This window comes from Bos grunniens, chromosome 8 (genome assembly GCF_055505025.1).
Source record: "Bos grunniens cultivar Pamir isolate PY7600 chromosome 8, Bosgru_T2T1.0, whole genome shotgun sequence".
NCBI lineage: Eukaryota > Metazoa > Chordata > Mammalia > Artiodactyla > Bovidae > Bos > Bos grunniens.
Window position 1 is genome coordinate 56,756,649 of NC_141172.1, and position 20,530 is coordinate 56,777,178.

Consider the following 20,530-nt stretch of genomic DNA (forward strand, 5'->3'; position numbering starts at 1 on the left):
ACTTCTAGTGAATGCTGATCCTCCTGGTCTACAGATTACACTTTGAGTAGCAAGATGTTAAAATACAAGGATCACTTCTCATCATTGCAGGGTTTAAAGCTCTGGGTCTTTTTTCCCCTCTCTCTCCCAGTATAATTACTTATTATTTGTGTAGTGCTTATAGGTAGAACACCTACCTCTTTTTGGGCAAAATATTGTTAGAATCGTTTTTTTTTTTTTTTTTTTTACCAGCAGTGTTAAGCCAAGAACATTTCTGAATATACATCTACCCTCATGGAGTTCAATCCAATTCAGTTAATATTTCTCCAGTGTCACAGTCTAATTAGTAACACATTCCTGTGATCAGACAGCTCCCTGTCAGAGTGATTCTTAATTCCTTTAGATCCCACATGTTCACATTTAAGTTCTTTTTTCTTTCTCTGATTTCAAAGGAGATGAGGAACAGCTGATCACCTGTGGAAGTAATTTATATTAAATTGTCATGGGCAAACCATGTGCCTCAGAGCTAGAAAATTCTGTTAATAAACAGGAAGCCAACCAGTCAGGCCTTTCCCCCAAAACGTGTGTCTGTGCAGAGCCAGGGAGCAAAAGGTTTCACGCCCAGGACAGTCAAGCAGTTAACCAGCCACAAACATCTGTGAATGGGCTGGTCTGAGTGCCTGTGTGCATTTGGAATAAGGAGTTTCCTCTTGCATGAGATATAATTTATTATTTTATTTCTTCTTAATAGGAAGATCAGATCTCTATTCTGTTTCCTGTATTTTCATTCAGTTTTGATGTGATTGCTGTAATTATGTGTCAGCTATTACCAAGCACATTCTAATTACTCCATTTATTGCTAGAATTGCTATTACTACATACTGCTTTGTTCCTTAGTGAACTCTAAGGGGAATTCCTTGTACATGTCACACTTTAGAGACAGTTATATTTTCCATGTTGTGTGATACTCAGAATCATTATTATTTTGAACAAATTCACAAAATTAATATGTGATTTTCAATTGAATTTTTTTGAATAATGCAGCTCAGCATTTCCCATTTCTGAACACGTTGTTGCTAAGAAAAATAACAATCTCATTATTTGATAGGAGTACATAAAAAGGAGAAGATTTATGAATCAATATTTTGCTTCCAGCTCTTAAAGATAGCACCATGGTGTTTTAATTTTCAAATCACTAAACTCCTTCATTGATTTTTGTTTTTAACTGCATGAATTAGATAGGCTTTGTGATTCTAAACCCAGCTTCTCTATTGACTTATGTTATCTTAAGCAACTGGTCAGAGCTGAGCCTCCCTTTATCCATCTGTAAAAGAGTTTTAACAGAGCTCTCTCTCAATGTCCTAATGATGTTGTGAATTTAACAGGCTGTTTGAAATGTGAGACAGTGTCAGTATCCTCAAATCTTGGAAAAGCAAAGGCTATTAAATTTAACAAATTTTTATTGATTTTACATAATATATGCTAAATTTCCCATTGAATATCAACTCTGTACCTTTTCACAAAATGAAAATATAGAAATACAATCTACCTTAGCATAAATTTGTACACCCTTTGTAGATTCAGTTATTTCAGTTTTTATTATCTTTTATTCCAATTCTAAAAATTTCAGTCAAATATTGCTCTTATCTCTTCCTCTCATCACCCAAACATTCAATAGATTGATCAGAGAAAAATAAACTGCATCTGGAAACTAGGAATAAGTGTTTACAGAAAGATTTTTCAGCCTGGAAGGAGTAAAACATAACATCCCGATGCAAAGGAAAAGAACACAGTTTTAAAATATTGTCTATAGAAGTAAACATGTGCTTTATACTTGCAATAAAATTTAAAGACCCATAATATTAAATGTTAAAGACAAGAGAGAATGACATATCGGCATGAAGAATTGGGAAGAAGAGATAGGGAGAATTATATAGGATAGGGATCTAAGTACCTTTCTTACTAAAAGGTAAGAAAATAAAGTATAAGACTAGAATTAATATTATCAGAAAATAAATTGAGCAGTTTGGAGAACAAATTTGAAAAACTCAATTAGATTACAGAAGAACTGGTTCAAAAGGCAAAGTATCTATGGAGGTGGTTATACTTATGGAGATCAGAATGGGTATAACAGAAAACATAATGCCTATAAAAGAGAAAAATGATTCTGACCAATAAAAGCTTGTACTGAAACAAAGGGACTCATTATAAATCAGAAAAATACATTCAATAAGAGAAGCCTGTAGGCATAGTCTGAAGAAATGGTTAAATTTAAGTATAAAGACCTCCTGGAAGCATCAAACTAGAAATAATAATAAAAAGAACTATCAGATGTGTTTCAGACTTTTCCTCTACAACAGGATTAGAGACCGGAGACAATGGAATTAAAGTTTCTTGGGAAAAGGGTTCTAATCCAGTAATTTCACACCAGTCAAACTGTTATTCGTGGAGGAAACAAAGAACTACTGCAAGTAGTTCAGACATTTATGTTTCCTGGGGGGGAAGTTAACCAAGCACAGCAGTAAGCTGAGATGAGAGATGAATAGAAAACAAAGAACTTAAATATAGGGAGATCACACTTTGAGGAAGGTCAGAAGTAAATTTAAAACCAAATTTACCACTAAATAAATTTACCATTAAAAATAATTTTCCATAAATAGAATAACAAATGGTAATATGATTTACTGAAAGAGAAAATATAAAGTGTGGAAAAAATGGTCTAGAAAATCAATTATAAAAATTAAAATGGAAAATCGTTGGAAAGAAGTTAAAAACAATTTTCTTATATTTTCACATAAGGAATTCAATGGGTACTGATAATTAGAAAATAATAATGTTCAACTATGCTTAGAAAAAACTTTAGCTTGTAAAAAGATAACTTTTAAGTTAAAGAGAAAAGATTCTTAAATGTCAAAAAAAGAACAGAAAGAGTAAAACGAGACAAAAGTCATTGATTATTTGAGAAAATAGATGAAATGAGGTAAAATATCACTAATAAGAAATAACTGGAATTGAAAATCAGTTCTATACTTTGTATAAAAACTTTACCTAGAATAAAATTATAGGGAATAATTAACACTAATGGCCCTGTAAAGTTAATAGGCAAATGCAAAAGAATAAAGTATTTGGCATTAAATTAATACTAGTGTGGATTTCAAGGCATTATTTCACTAAATGAGTATAAATGCAAGGCAAATAACCATTAAATCTTATTTACTTTACATTGAAAAATTGTTATAATCTGCAGTGAAGTATGGATGTCATGAACTTTATTTGATGAATAATATATACCTTAAAATGTGAATAAAAAGTATTAGAAATACAAATAGATGCTGACATAATTATGATGGTACCATAAATATTACCATATTGCCTTTAGTTCTTGATAGATGATGTAGGAAAAATCCAACTAAGAAAACACAAGATGAATAATAAAACAATAATATTGATTTAATAAAACATATCTGACTCAACAACTTAGACAAATAAAATATATTTTCTTTTGCATTGACCTAAACATTTCTACAAAGTTGATCATGTGTTCTACAGCATGGCCTCAAGAAATTTCCCAAATTATAAATTTTACAAGACTGAATTACCTGGCCAAAGTGCAATATAAGAAGTAACAACACTGATAGTAAAGAATGCAAACAAACAAAAAGTTAAGAGACTTTCTTAAATATGTTATGGTCAAGAATAACATGAAGTTATATACTCTTTAGAAAATAATAATAATGACTAGTTTACATAATGTTCCTATAAGTCAAAAATTATAATCCGAAAGTAAATTATTTCTCTAAATTACTCCATTACTAAACAAATAATGATCATGAATTTTAAAATTTAATGCATGAAGTAAAGGGAAACAAAACTGTAGCAGAAACAATTACTAAAATAAATTTAAGAATTAACATCTGTAAAAGAAAAAAAAAAAGAAATCAGGCAGTGATTCTTTTAAGAAAAATTATTGATGGCTCCTAACTAGCGAGCAGGATGAATATAAATGAGGGGGAAAAAACCAATACACACAGCTTGCAACTGATAAGTTCCTCAGACCAGTTTTCATTTGGATTTTATAATGCTCCACTACACTAAATTCCCTTGTAGCTCTCTAGTCCTCCCTTTGTTTCTTTCAAAATTTGCTTTTCCTTTATGAATTCCAAATATTGGAGCTGTCCACTGTGGATCCTTAGTCCTCTTCTCCTGAGGCTTTGAATTGTTGTTGCTCAGTCCCAATATTCTGTTTGACTCTGCCACCACATGAAATGCAGCACATCAGGCTTCCCTGTCCTTCACTATCTAATGGAGTTGGCACAAAATCATGTCCATTGAGTTGGTGATGCCATCCAACCATCTTATCCTCTGTCGTCCCCTTCTCCTCCCGCCTTCAGTCTTTCCCAGGATCAAGGTCCTTTCCAGTGAGTCAGTTCTTTGCTTCAGGTGGCCGAAGTATTGAAGCTTCAGCTTCAGCATCAGTCCTTCCAATGAATACTCCAGATGGATTTCCTTTAGGATTGACTGTTTGATCTCCTTGCAATCCGAGGGACTCTCAGGAATCTTCTCCAGCACCACAATTCAAAAGCATTAATTCTTCGGCACTCACCCTTCTTTGTGGTCCAACTCTCATCTGAACATGACAACTGGAAAAACCATAGCTTTGACTCTACGGACCTTTTTTGGCAAAGTAACGTCTCTGCTATTTAATGCAGTGTCTAGGTTTGTCATAGCTTTTCTTCCAAAGAGCAAGCATCTTTTAAATTCATGGTTGTAGGTCACTGTCTGAAGGGATTCTGGAGCCCAAGAAAATAAAATCTGTCACTGTTTCCACTTTTTCCTCATCTATTTGTCATGAACGGATGGAACCAGATGCCACGACTTTAGGTTTTTGAATGTTGAGTTTTAAGGCATATTTTTCACTCTTCTCTTTCACCCTCATCAGAAGGCTTTTTAGTTCTTCTTTGATTTCTGCCATTAAAGGGGTATCATCTGAATATCTAAGTTTGTTGATATTTCTCAGCAATCTTGATTCCAGTTTGTGAGTCATCCTGCCTAGAATTTCACATGATGTACTCTGTATAAAAGTTAAATAAGTAGGGTGACAATGTATAGCCTTGACATATCCCTTTCCCTACTTTGAACCAGTCCATCATTCCATGTCCATTTTTAACTGTTGCCTCTTATCCTGCATACAGGTTTCTCAGGAGGCAGGTAAATGTTAGTTGCCCAGTCATGTATGACTCTTTGCAACCCCATGACTGTAGCCCACCAGGCTCCTTGTCCATAGAATTCCCCAAGAATACTGGAGTGGGTTGCCAGAGCTCTTCTCCAAGGGATCTTCCTGGCCCAGGGATTTAACCTGAGTCTCTTTCATGCATGCAATCCTGCATCATAGGCTGATTCTTTACCACCTGAGCCATCGGGAAAGCCATCTTTTGAAGAATTTTCCACAGTTTGTTGTGATCAAAGGTTTTATTGTAGTCAGTGAAGTAGATGTAGACTTATTTTTGGAATTCCTTTGCCTTTTCTATGATCCATTTGATGTTGGTAATTTGATCTCTGGTTCCTTTGCCTTTTCTAAATCCAGCTTGTACATCTGGAAGTTCTTGGTTCATGTACTACTGACGCCTGGCTTAAAGGATTTTGAGCATTTCTTTGCTAGCATGTGAAATGAGTATAATTGTACCATAGTTTGAACATTCTTTGGGATTGAAATGAAAACTTACTTTTTCCAGTTCTGTGGCCACTGCTGAGTTTTACAAATTTGTTGACATATTGAGTGCAGCACTTTCATAGCATCATCTTTTAGTATTCGATATAGCTCAGGCAGAATTCCATCACCTCCACTAGCTTTGCTTGTAATAATACTTCCTAAGGCCCACTTAGCTTCACACTACAGGATATCTGGCTCTAGGTGAGTGATCACACCATCATGGTTTTCCAGGTCATTTAAGAGAGTCCTGTTTATTCCCCTTCCATATTATATAACCCAATGCATTCTCTTCACTCCTCAGCCCTACTCTGGTCCAAGCTGTAAATCTTTCTCACCTAGATTATTCTAGGCAGCCTCTTTACTAGCTTCAATTCCACATGTGCCTCCTCTACCACTAGTTTCTGCACAGCAGTGACAGAGAGTTGTCTTTTTAATATAGACATATTCTGTGTGTTTTTTTTAATATTTGTTTATTTAGCTGCATTGATCTTAGTTTCAGCATACAAGATCTTCATTTTCTCAGGCAAATGTTCCATCGTGGTGCATGGGCTCTCTAGTTGTGCCACACTGACTCAGTGGTTGCGGTGCAAAGACTTAGTTGCTCCCCAGCATATGGGATCTTAGTTCCCCTACCAGGGATCAAACCCACATCATCTGCGTTGCAAGGCAGATTCTTAACCACTGGAACACCAGGGAAGTCCAAAATAAAAACATATTCAAAATTCTTTGATAAATGACAGTGCAAATAAAATAATACCTAGTCTGCACAAAAATCTGTGCAATAACATTTATACTAGCTTTATTAGTAATTGCCAAAACTTGGGAGCAACTAAATGTCCTTCAAGAGGTGAATGGGGACGTGTCCCGGGGCGCCAGCGGGGCCGCGTTGGCCTGAAGCACTGCCCGGGCCTGGGCTAGTCTAGGGCCCGACGCGACAGGGGCTGCGACTGCTAGGCAGGGTGAAGGGCCGCGGGGGAGGGCCAGTTCCCATCCCCCCAGCAGCATGGCATCCTGTGCTGAGCCCTCTGCTGCAGACCCTGAGCCCACTGCTCCGCCACCTGCTGGGGTCCCACCACTTGAGGACTTCAAGGTGCTGGACAGGGTGGAAGACGCTGAGGGCGAGGAGGAGGAAGAAGAGGAGGACCTGAGTGAACTGCCGCCACTTGAGGATGTGGGGCAGCCCCCACTGGAGGAGGCTGAGCAGCCCGGGGCCCTGGCCCGAGAGTTCCTGGCCGCCATGGAACCCGAGCCTGAGCCCGCCCCGGCCCCCGACGAGTGGCTGGACATCCTGGGGAATGGGCTGTTGAGGAAGAAGACGCTGGTTCCAGGCCCACCGGGCTCCAGCCGCCCGACCGAGGGCCAGGTGGTCACTGTGCGGCTGCAGACGTCGCTGGAGAATGGCACGCGGGTACAGGAGGAGCCGGAGCTGGTGTTCACCCTGGGCGACTGTGACGTCATCCAGGCCCTGGATTTCAGTGTCCCGCTCATGGACGTGGGGGAGACGGCTATGGTCACTGCTGACTCCAAGTACTGCTATGGCCCCCAGGGCAGCAGGAGCCCATACATCCCCCCACATGCGGCCCTGTGCCTGGAGGTGACTCTGAAGACTGCTGTGGATGGGCCTGACCTGGAGATGCTCACGGGGCAGGAGCGTGTGGCCCTGGCCAGCCGGAAGTGGGAGTGTGGCAATGCTCACTATCAGCGGGCCAACTTCGTGCTGGCTGCCAACTCCTACGACCTCGCCATCAAGGCCATCACTTGCAGTGCCAAAGTGGACATGACATTCGAGGAGGAGGAGCAGCTCCTGCAGCTGAAGGTGAAGTGTCTGAACAACCTGGCGGCCTCGCAGCTGAAGCTGGATCACTACGGCGCAGCGCTGCGCTCCTGCAGCCTCGTGCTGGAGCACCAGCCTGACAACATCAAGGCTCTCTTCCGCAAGGGCAAGGTGCTGGCCCAGCAAGGCGAGTATAGTGAGGCCATCCCCATCTTGAGAGCAGCCCTGAAGCTGGAACCTTCCAGCAAGATGATCCACGCAGAGCTCTTGAAGCTGGTGAAGAAGCATGCGGCCCAGAGGAGCACGGAGACCGCCCTGTACCGGAAGATGCTGGGCAACCCCAGCCGGCTGCCTGCCAAGTGTCCTGGCAAGGGTGCCTGGTCCATCCCATGGAAGTGGCTGTTTGGGGCAACTGCTGTCGCCTTGGGGGGCGTGGCTCTCTCTGTGGTCATTGCTGCCAGGAACTGACTGCCCAGGTGGCCACCATCCCCTCCACTCACCGTGGACCCCCACCCTGTGCTCCCTAACACCCCCAGGCTCCCTGTCCACTGCCCTAACTGGCCTAGCCCCCTCCTCTGGGGCGGGGGCAGTGAGGTTTGGGGGTCACATGGCCCCGCGAGCAGGAGGGACTGAGCCCTATTGGAGGAAAGCAAGGCAGGGCCCTGACCTCACATCCAGCCCGGAGCAAGGGGGCCCTCATTGCTCCAGACCCGATTCCCACCCCACCCCCGGGGTGAGGTCCCAGCAGGGATCAGTCCCAGTATCCTCTTCCCAACAGGCCTGGGGGCAGCCCTCCCCCTGCCCAGCCCCTTTCCACCTTCCAGCCCCTCCTGCCCTGCCTGCTGCCCTCTCTCCAGACCCCCTCCACCCACACACAGTGAAATAAAAGCCTCCCACCCCGCTCAAAAAAAAAAAAAAAGAGGTGAATGGATAAACAAGTTGTGGTATATTCAGATAACAGAAGTGATAAAAAGAGTAAACTATCAAACCATGGAAAGACATGGAAGAACCTTCAATGCATATTGCTAGTTAAAGAATCCAGTCTGAAAAGTCTACATATGGAATGACATTCTGGAAAAGGAAAACTATGGAGGCAGTAAAAAGTTCAGTGGTTCCCAGGGCCTTAGAGGGAGAGAAGGTGGGAGGATTGGATAGATGGAGTACAGGAGATTTTTAGAGTGGTGAAATTATCCTTCATGATACTGTAATGGTAGAGTCATGACATTATACATTTTTTAAAAGCTACAGGATGTAAAGCACAAAGACTGAGCCCTAATGTAAACTGTGGAAGGCAGCTATGGTCACCACTGTATCACTGACATCCTGATGTGAAGTATGGATGTTAATAACAATGTATCATAATTTATTCTTAATTGCCAAAACTTTTATCAATTGTGGAAATTTACTGTACTAATTTAAGATGTTAATGATAGGAGAAACTGATTGGGGTATGGTGTGAGGTGATAAAGTGGGGGAGTGAATGAGGGTGGGAGGAAAGGGGTTATATAGGAGCTTTCTGTACTTTCTGCTCAATTCTTACATAAACTAAGCACTGCTAATAGTAAAATCTAGAAACTGAAACAAATTATTTAAACTGGTTACAATGATTGATAAAGATCCAAATAGTCAAAGCTATGGTTTTCCCAGTAATGATGTACAGAGTAACTGAATGGGGTATGGTGTGAGGTGATAAAGTGAAAGAGTGAATGAGGGTGGGAGGAAAGGGGTTATATAGGAGCTTTCTGTACTTTCTGCTCAATTCTTACATAAACTAAACACTGCTAATAGTAAAATCTAGAAACTGAAACAAATTATTTAAACTGGTTACAATGATTAATAAAGATCCAAATAGTCAGAGATATGGTTTTCCCAGTAATGGTGTACAGATCTACAGTGATGTGAGAGTTGAACCATAAGGAAGACCGAATGCCACAAAATTGATGCTTTTGAATTGTGGTGCTGGAGAAGACTCTTGAGAATCCCTTGGACAGCAAGGAGATCAAATCAGTCAATTCTAAAAGAAATCAACCCTGAATATTCATTTAAAGGACTGATGTTGAAACTCCAGTACTTTGGCCACCTATTGCAAAGAGCTGACTCATTGGAAAAGACCCTGATGCTGGGAAAGATTGAAGGCAAAAGGAGAAGGGGGCGACAGAGGAATAGATGGTTAGATAGAATCACCAACTCAATGGACATGAATTTGAGCAAACTCTGGGAGATAGTAAAGGACAGGGAAGCCTGGCGTACTGCAGTTCACGGGGTCTCAAAGAGCCAGACACGACTTAAAGACTGAACAACAACATGATCCACAAGATGCTTAGTACAGAGTACCCCATTCTTGGATATGGATTATTGAATTGTTCTCTACTTTACATAAAGAACTTTGCAAAATTAGTTATAATTTCCTCTTTTGATTGGATTGCCAGCACCTAATCTCCTTAACAGAAATTGCCCAAAAACCATTAAACGACCTACATTACCTGCTTGGTTTTCCAAAAGCTTCTCAGGAACCTCTCCTGTTTCAGCCACCTTGTACTTCTTTCTTCCTTTCCTTCAGAGCTGGTTCTTCCTAATCTTCCAGGTCTGGATAAATGTCACCTCATAGTGAGGTGTTCCCATACAACTCTCTTAACCCTGTAGTTCTACTCCCAGTTTTTGTTACCTTCATAGCATTTATGGTGGTTTAGTTGCTAAGTCATGTACGACTCTTGCAACCCCAGGCTACAGTCCATGAGATTCTCCAGGCAAGAATACTGGAGTAGGTTGCCATTTCCTTCTTCAGGGGATCTTCTCAACCCAGGAATCGAACCCAGGTCTCCTGCATTGCAGGCAGATTATTTACCAACTGAGCTACAAGGGAAGCCTAACAATTTGTAATTACTTGTTTGCTTACTTATTTACCATTGTTCTTATCCACTTGGCTATGTAATCCTGAAGAGCCTGTAACAATTTATGCTTTGTTCATTAGTAATTACTCAGTGCTTTGAGCAGAGTCAGGCACAAAGCTGATGGTCAGTAATTGGGCAATTGGTAGAGACAATGTTTCTAAGATCAGATATGGAAAGAATGTCATAAACACATTTTTATTCTAATATGACAAATTTAATAAAATGAACAGTTTACTAGAAAAAAGTGAATTTCTAAAAATAATCCAAGTGGGAATAGAAAATCTGAATACTTATGGAATAAATTGAGATGATTATTAAAGCACTAACTCTGTGGAGGATACAAGGCTAAGAATATTTTAAGGGTGATTTTCCCTAAACCTTTAAGAACAAAGCAATTCCTATGTTATTTAAAATGCTATTGAACTTAGAGCAAGATTAATTTATCCCTTATTAACTTTTTGAATCACAAAATATAGCCAGTTCACATAAGAATAAAGATTTAAAAATCCTAAATAAAATTAATGACAGCTTATATACAGACTGTATTAAAATAATATGCTATGAACATTTTATTAAGTCTAGAAAAAGACGGATTGATCCCCAGTTCATTTTATGAATTACAGAAATAGCTAGCTCACTTAAGAATAGAAATTCAAAAAACCCTAAATAAATAATAGCAACACAAATACACTATTTTATTAAAACATGAATGTGTTGGCTTTGTCACAGATGTGCAAAATATTTTAAAGTATAAAATTTATTAAAATAATTTATCGTATCAAGAGATCAAAGAAAGTGAAAAAATTATGTGATCATCTCAATTGATGCTAAAAGGACATTTAAGAAATTCAGCTTCAGGGGATGAAGAAAGGTTTTGCAAAGTAGGATATATATTCAGTGTGATAAGAACTATTCTAAAATCTGAAGCAAATATTTGCACTAAATATCAAAAATTAAGAAACTGTAGAGTGATATTTGACAGTGCATTTTATCCCTGTAAGTCTTAATTTCCATATCTGTAAAATGGAGGTAAATAATATAATTTCTTTTATGTGATTTTTATTGTTTTTATATATTATTTATAAATAGATTTACCCAATACCTATTGGAGAGTAATAGAAATTAATTTTGTATTTCCTCTTCATTCTGAAAACATTAGGCTTAGTTTCATTTTGAATGGTGAATGCATAGCGGTCTAGGCAACTTACAAGGAAAAGACTTCAGCAAGACAGGGCAGAAAAAGTGTGATATTTATGATTTTGTGTTATGAGCGCTCAGAAAGCAAGCTAAGGAAGATAGGCCTTGGATCTAGAGTTTCAGATTCCCAAGCCTCAACATTGAATGGCCTCATAATAAATACATGGCCTTGGAAAACTAGATGCCAGTAGACTAGAAGAAAAAGCTGCCATGAGGGTTACTCTGAAAGAGTCCAGAGAACTGCATCTCTTTGCCTCACCTGGCTCAATTATACCTGGCATATGTCATGTACCCTTACCTTGCTAGATTTTCTAAGAATCAAAGTCATTTTGCCTGTGCCTTGAGATCTGATAGTTATTCGCTTATGGTTTGAGGTAATTTTATATCATTTTCATGCTTTAAGATCATACTCCAGTTGAGTCAGATTTCTGGGGAAGATGCTTCTGTGGTACATCCCAGGATGATAGTGAACCTTAAGAGGACTAGTGGATACCATATCAAGATAGAAAATAGATGTCTCAATTTGAGGCTAGCCCTAGGGCATGTTGAACTGCGAGTGATGGAGTGTTGACAGCTCTGTGATAAATACTATATGCCTATTTATAATATCAATAGAATCTAGCATTATCATTATTAATGTTTAGTTTTGCCTTGGAATTTCTATCCAGTGAAATAAAAGAAACTGTAGCAGTTTCTTCTGGATTTTTAAATTTTATATTATTATTTAAAATTATACTTGGAGATCTTATTATTTTTAAATAGGAGTATTAGTTACCTGGAAAAGTCTAAAAGATTTGACTGTAAAGCTCTGAAGTTTAACAATATGAACAGAGTTCAATAAGAGTACTTCTCACAAAATAGCTATATATAACTTCACATAGATCTTATAAATGAGTAATAACCCTTCATAAAATATATAAAGGAAATATGCTGTTCCAAATAGCAATTTAAACTTAAAATCTGGAATATCTATGTAAAAAATTTCTATAAAACATTTACTGAGAGACTTAAAAGAATTAAAGAATTGGAAAGACCTAATCTGTTCTCAGATAATCAAGGCTTGAAAGATGTCAGAGTTCCCCAAATGTATCATAAATTATATAACACAAAGAGTGCAGTGAATTTTTGGCTATATCTGATGAAATGATTTCGAAATTATGAAATACGTCCCACTGTAATAACCAAGAAAGAAACATTAACCTAGAAACAATAATATATTTGATATCTGCACTACTGAATATTAAAATTGTTGTAATAGTTACAACAGTTACAATAGTGAGTTGGAAAGAGAACAATGAAATAAAGTAAAAATCTAGAAATAGACTTAAGCATGTGTTAAAAACAGCACAGTAAGCAGAATTTGGGCTTCCCTGTAGCTCAGACAGTAAAGAATCTGCCTGCAATGCAGGAGACCTGGGTTCAATCCCTGGCTTGGGAAGATACCCTAGAGAAGGCAATGGCAACCTACTGGATGGACAAAGGAGCCTGGAAGGCTACAGTTCATGGGTTCACAAAGAGTTGGACGTGACTGAGCAAATAACACTTAAGCAGAATTTACATGAAAAGTGGTGCTGGAAATTTTGGTTGATTAGTAAGGAAAGCAAAAAACAAACTGTATCTTATATGTATTATAGAATTAAATAGATTTAGATGTTACATGGTTATATATTTAATATAAAATGAGGATATAAAGTAATATCTGAATCAAGGATGTAGAAATGTTTTCTAAACTTAAAGCAAGTCTTTTAAAAATATCTTGATATAAAAAGATTGATGATTTGGATTCTGTAACTATTTGGATTTTTCTTTACAATAACTCACTATAATCAAGGTCCATGAATGGAATGGAGTGTTAGCTCCATAAATCAAGGTAAATTGGATGTTGTCAAGCAGGAGATGGCAAGAGTGAACATCGACGTTTAGGAATCAGTGAACTAAACTAATGAGAATGGGCAAATTTAATTCAGATGACCATTATATCTACTATTGTGGGCAAGAATCCCTTAGAAGAAATGGATAGCCCTCATAGTCAACAAGAGAGTCCGAATGCAGTACTTGGGTGCAGTCTAAAAAATGACAGAATGATCTTGTTTCATTTAAAGGCAAACCATTCAACATCACAGTAATCCAAGTCTATGCCCCAACAACTAATGCTAATGCTAATGAACAGTTCTGTGAAGACCTACAAGACCTTCTAGAACTAACAACAACAAAAAATGTCCCTCTCTTTGAAAGGGATTGGAATGCAAAATTAGGAAGTCAAGAAATACCTGGAGTAACAGACAAGTTTGGCCTTAAAATACAAAATGAAGCAGGACAAAGGCTAACAGAGTTTTGCCAAGAGAACACACTAGCCATAGCTAACACCCTCTGCCAGCAACACAAGAGACAGCTCTACATGTGGACATCACCAGATGGTCAATACCAGAACAGATTGATTATTTTCTTTGCAGCTGAAAATGGAGAAGCTCTATACAGTCAGCAAAAACAAGACCTGGGGCTGACTGTGGCTCAGATCATGAGCTCCTTATTGAGTGGGTTGCCATTTCCTTCTCCAGGGGATCTTCCCCACCCAGGGATCAAACCTGGGTCTCCTGCATTGTGGGTGGTTTCTTTACTGACTGAGCCATCAAGGAAGCTCCCTTATTGAAAAATTCAGGCTTAAATTGAATAAAGTAGGGAAAGCTACTAGACCATTCAGGTATGACCTAAATTATACAGTGTATGTAATTATACAATTATACAGTGAAAGTCACAAATAGATGCAAGGTATTAGATCTGATAGAGTGCCTGAAGAATAATGGGCAGAAGTTCGTGACATTGTACAGGAGGCGGTGATCAGGACTATCCCCCCCAAAAAGAAATGCAAATGGCAAAATGGTTGTTTGAGGAGGCCTTACACATAGAAAAAGAAGAGAAGCAAAAGGCAAAGGAAAAATATATACCCATCTGAATGCAGAGTTCCAAAGAATAGCAAGGAGAGGTAAGAAAGCCTTTGTCAGTGATCAATGCAAAGAAATAAAGGAAAACAATAGAATGGACAAGACTAGAGATATCTTCAAGAAAATTAAGAGATACTAAGGGAACATTTCATGCAAAGATGGGTACAAAAAAGGACCTAACAGAAATGGTATGGACCTAACAGAAGCAGAAGATAAGAAGATAAGGTGGCAAGAATACACAAAATGATACAAAAAAAGATCTTCATGACCCAGATAACCATGAAGATGTGATCACTAACCTAGAGCCAGACATCCAGGAATGTGAAGTCAAGTGGGTCTTAGGAACAAACCTAGTGGTGGTGATGAAATTCCACCTGAGCTATTTCAAATCCTAAAAGATGATGCTGTGAAAGTGCTGCAACCAATATGCCAGCAAATTTGGAAAACTCAACAGTGATCACAGGATTGGAAAAGGTCAGATTTCATTCCAATCCCAAAGAAAGGCAATGCCAAAGAATGTTCAATCTACTGCACAATTGCACTCATCTCACATGCTAGCAAAGTAACGCTCAAAATCCTCCAAGCTAGGCTTCAACAGTATGTGAACTGAGAAATTCTGGATGTTCAAGCTGGATTTAGAAGAGGCAGAGGAACCAGAGATCAAATTGCTAGCATCTGTTGGGTCATCGAAAAAGCAAGAGTTCCAGAAAAACATCTGCTTCTGCTTTATTGACTAAGCCAATGCCACTGACTGTGTAGATCGCAACAAACTGTGGAGAATTCTTAAAGAGAAGGGAGTACCAGACCACCTTACCTGCCTCCTGAGAAATCTGTATGCAGGTCAAGAAGCAGCAGTTAAAACCAGACATGGAACAATGGACTGGTTCCAAATTGAGAAAGGAGTACATCAAGGGTGTATATTGTCACCCTGATTATTTAACATATATACGGAGTACATCATGCTAAATGCCAGGCTGGATAAAGCATAAGCTAAAACCAAGATTGCTGGGAGAAATATCAATAACCTCAGATATGCAGATGATACCACCTTTAAGACAGAAAGTAAAGAGGAACTAAGGAGCCTCTTGATGAAGGTGAAAGAGGAGAGTGAAAAAACTGGCTTCAAATTCAACATTCAAAAAACTAAGATCATGACTTCCAGTCCCATCCATTCAGTTCAGTTGCTCAGTCACGTCCAACTCTTTGCAACCCCATGGACTGAAGCATGCCAGGCTTCCCTGTCCATCACCAACTCCTGGAGCTTTCTCAAACTCATGTCCATTAAGTCAATGATGCCATCCAACCATCTCATCCTCTGTCATCCCCTTCTCCACCATCTCATTCATTGAACTGGGACTGGCGATTTGTTTCACATATGATAATATACATGTTTTAATGCCATTCTTCCAAATCATCCCACCCTTGCCCTCTCCCACAGAGTCCAAAAGACTGTTCTATACATCTGTGTCTCTTTTGCTGTCTCACATACAGGGTTATTGTTACCATCTTTCTAAATTCCATATATATGCATTAGTATACTGTATTTGTGTTTTTCATTCTGGCTTACTTCATTCTGTTTAATAGGGCTCCAGTTTCATCCACTTCATTAGAACTGATTCAAATGTATTCATTTTAATGGCTGAGTAATATTCCATTGTGTATATGTACCACAGCTTTCTTATCCACTTGTCTTCTGATGGACATCTAGGTTGCTTCCATGTCCTGGCTATTATAAACAGTGCTACGGTGAACACTGGGGTACACATGTCTCTTTCAGTTCTGATTTCCTTGGTGTGTATGCCCAGCAGTGGGATTGCTGGGTCATATGGCAGTTCTAAGAATTTATGTTTGAACTGTGGTGTTGGAGAAGTCTCTTGAGAGTCCCTTGGACTGCAAGGAGATCCAATCAGTCAATCCTAAAGGAAATTTCCTAAAGGAAATCAGTCCTGAATATTCATTGGAAGGACTGATGCTGAGCCTGAAACTCCAATACTTTGGCCATCTGATACGAAGAGCTGACTCATTGTTCAGAAGTGGATAACAGAGGATGAGATGGTTGGTGGAATCCCTGACTCGATGGACATGAATTTGAGCAAGCTCTGGGTGTTGGTGATGGATGGGGAAGCATGGTGTGCTGCAGTCCATGGGGTGACCAAGAGTTCGACACAACTGAGAGACTGAACTGAACTGAATTGATAAAATATATCTTTGATACTTGAAACTAATATAATATTGTTAATCAACTATACTTCAGTAAAACATTATATACTTTAAAAAATCATGCTAGGAAAATATTTTAATTACATGAGAAATACTCATTTTAGACTATGAAGTGAAAGTATTATTTAGAAAAGGCAGAGGAACCAGAGATCAATTGCCAACATTCATTGGATCATTGAAAAAGCAAGAGGATACTAGAAAAACATGTACCTCTGCTTTATTGACTATGTCAAAGCCTTTGACTGTGTGGTGGTGGTGGTGGTTTAGTTGCTAAGTCGTGTCTGACTCTTGCCACCCCACGGACTGTAGCCTGCCAGGCTCCTCTGTCCGTGGGATTTTCCAGGCAAGGATACTGGAGTGGATTGCCATTTCCTTCTCCAGGGGATCTTCCTGACCCAGGAATTGAACCCAGGAATCAAACCCAGGTCTCCTGCTTTGCAGGCAGATTCTTTACTGACTGAGCTATAAGGGACTGTGTGGATAATAGCAAACTGTGGAAAATTCTTAAAGAGACTACCAGACCACCTGACAAGCCTCCCGAGAAGTCTGTATGCAGGTCAAGAAGCAAGAGTTAGAATTGGACTTGAAACAACAGACTGGTTCCAAATTGGGAAAGGAGTATGTCAAGGCTGTATGTTGTTACCCTGCTTATTTAAGAGTACATCATGTGAAATGCCAGGCTGGATGAAGAACAAGCTGAAAGCAATATTGCTGGGAGAAATATCAATAACCTTAGATACACAGATGATGGCACAAAATTGAAGAAGAACTAAAGAGCCTGCACTCATCTCACACACTAGTAAAGTGATGCCTAAAATTCTCCAAACCAGGCTTCAGCAATACGTAAACCCTGAATTTTAAGATGTTCACACTGGTTTTAGAAAAGGCAGAGGAACCAGAGATCAAATTGCCAACATCTGCTGGATCATGGAAAAAGCAAGAGAGTTCCAGAAAAACATCTATTTCTGCTTTATTGACTATGCCAAAGCCTTTGACTGTGTGGATCACAAGAAACTGTGGAAAATTCTGAAAGAGCTGGGAATACCAGACCACCTGACCTGCCTCTTGAGAAAGCTATATGCAGGTGAGGAAGCACCAGTTAGAACTGGACATGGAACAACAGACTGGTTCCAAATAGGAAAAGGAGTACGTCAAGGCTGTATATTGTCACCCTGCTTATTTAACTTATATTCAGAGTACATCATGAGAAACACTGGGCTGGAAGAAGCACAAGCTGGAATCAAGATTGCTGGAAGAAATATCAATAACCTCAGATATGCAGATGACACCACCCTTATGGCAGAAAGTGAAGAGGAACTAAAAAGCCTCTTGATGAAAGTGAAAGAGGAGAATGAAAAAGTTGGGTTAAAGCTCAACGTTCAGAAAACTAAGATCATGGCATGCAATCCCATCACTTCATGCAAATAGATGGGGAAACAGTGGAGACAGTGGCTGACTTTATTTTTCTTGGCTCCAAAATCACTGCAGATGGTGATTGTAGCCATAAAATTAAGACACTTACTCCTTGGAAGGAAAGTTTTGACCAACCTAGGCAGCATATTAAAAAGCAGAGACATCACTTTGTCAACAAAGGTCCGTCTAGTCAAGGCTATGTTTTTTCCAGTGGTCATGTATGGATGTGAGAGTTGGACTGTAAAGAAAGTTGAGCACCGAAGAACTGATGCTTTTGAACTGTGGTGTTGGAGAAGACCTTTGAGAGTCCCTTGGACAGCAAGGCAATCAAACCATTCCATCCTAAAGGAAGTCAATCCTGAATTTTCACTGGAAGGACTGATGCTGAAGCTGAAATTCCAATACTTCGGCCTCCTGATACAAAGAACTGACTTATTTGAAAAAAACCCTGATGCTGGGAAAGATTGAAGGCAGGAGCAGAAGGGGACGACAGAGGATGAGGTGGTTGGATGGCATCACTCACTGAATGGACATGACTTTAAATAGGCTCTGGGAGTTGGTGATGGACAGGGAGACCTGGCATGCTGCAGTCCATGGGGTCGCAAAGAGTCAGACATGACTGAGTGACTGAACTGGACTGTATTATCTCCATAGAAAATTTGATGAAATAGCATATCTTAAAATGTTAGTAGTAGTTAACTCTAGATTGTGGATATATGGGTGGTTCTGAGTATATATTTTATATTTTTATGTAACTTCCTTTTTTCCCAATAATCACATATAATTTTGTAATAAAAGAAAACAATAAATTTTATTTTTCAAAATATAATTAAATGTTAACTAAAGCTTGAAAATGTATAGGAAACTATAAAATGATAATAATACTAAATTTTTGTCCTAGCATCTAAAATTATTATTCTTGTTGAATTACCTTTTTCAATAGAAGAAGGCATTAAGAAGGAAAATGTAGCCAAACGAAATCAGCTTTGGAAGAAATATGAAGATTCATTTTAGCTTTTTCTTAGGGGGTATTCTTTAGTGATTATTGCAGATGGAGGAATATTGATAATTTGTTAAAAGAAAACCCATTTCACGAAAATAATACTTGAATTGGCAAAGTTTCATATTTAATACTGTTAAAGACATATCTTTATCGTGCCTACTCTTAAATATCATGAGTATACAGGTTTGAGACATGCTTTACATTACAGACAATATGTGGAAAGTCCAGCATAATGAAGTAAATGTCAATCACCTAGACCAAGTTTCTCAGACTTTAGTGAGCACATGCTCACCTGGGGGATGTTATTACTGGGTTGGCCGAAAGATTCATTTGGTTTTTACATAAGATGGCTGTCGTAGTGCTTTGTTATCTTTAACTTCATTCAAAACAATTTTGTTGGATTGTATTGTGAAAGCTGTCATTTCAGCATGCATTAAAAATAGCTTATCAAAATTGGTGAATTTTTGTGTAGGCATTTTAATATTGAAGATAGAAGGCAAAAGGCAACATTGTGGTATATTATGCTTTATTATTTTAAGGAACATAAAAACACATCTGAAGAAGATTTGTCTAGAATATGGAGAAGGTGCTGTGACTGATCAAATGTGTCAAAAGTGGTTTGTGAAATTTCGTACTGGAGGTTTTTCACTGGACAATGCTCCATGCTCAGGTAGACAAGTTGAAAGTGATAGCAATCAAATCAAGACATTGAGAACAGTCAACGTTATACCACATGGGAGATAGCTGACATACTCAAAACATGCAAATCAAACGTTAGAACTCATCTGCACCAGCTTGGTTATGTTAACTGCGTAACATAAGTGAAAAAAACCTTGACTGTATTTTCACATGCTATTCTCTACTTAAGCACAAGCAAAACATTCCATTTTTAAAACAAATTGTAATGGGTGATGAAAAATGAATGCTGTACATTAATATGAAACAGAAGAGATTGTGGAGCAAGCTAAATGAACCACCCCCAACCACAGTAAAGGCCAGTCTTCATCCAAGAAGGTGATGCTGTGTATATGGTAGGATTAGAAGGATGTCCTCTGTTATGAGCTCCTTCCAGAAAACCAAGTGATTAATTCCAATAAGTTCTGCTCCCAATTAGACCAACTGAAAGCAACACTCAGTGAAAAGCATCTGGAATTAGTCAACAGAAAATGCATAATCTTCCATCAGGATAATGCAAGACCCCTTGCTTCTTTGATGACCAGGCAAAAAGTGTTACAGCTTGGCTGGGAAGTTCTGAATCATCTGCTGTATTCACCAGACATTACACTTTTGGATTTTCCATTTATTTCGGTCTTTACAAAATTCTCTTAATGGAAGAAATTTCAATTCCCTGGAAGATTATAAAAGACACCTGTAAAAGGTATCTCCTAAAAAAGATAATAA

General features: G+C 38.8%; 1 long non-coding RNA gene and 1 pseudogene across 3 annotated transcripts in view; both read left to right on the plus strand.

The window, feature by feature from the left end:
- Window positions 1-20,530, plus strand: part of LOC147367093 (uncharacterized) — a 349,455-nt gene that overhangs the window by 317,872 nt on the left and 11,053 nt on the right. The window lies entirely within an intron of this gene.
- On the plus strand, window positions 6,447-8,460 carry LOC147367094 (peptidyl-prolyl cis-trans isomerase FKBP8 pseudogene; annotated as a pseudogene). The gene has a single exon (XR_015169166.1). The product of XR_015169166.1 is annotated as a peptidyl-prolyl cis-trans isomerase FKBP8 pseudogene (transcript).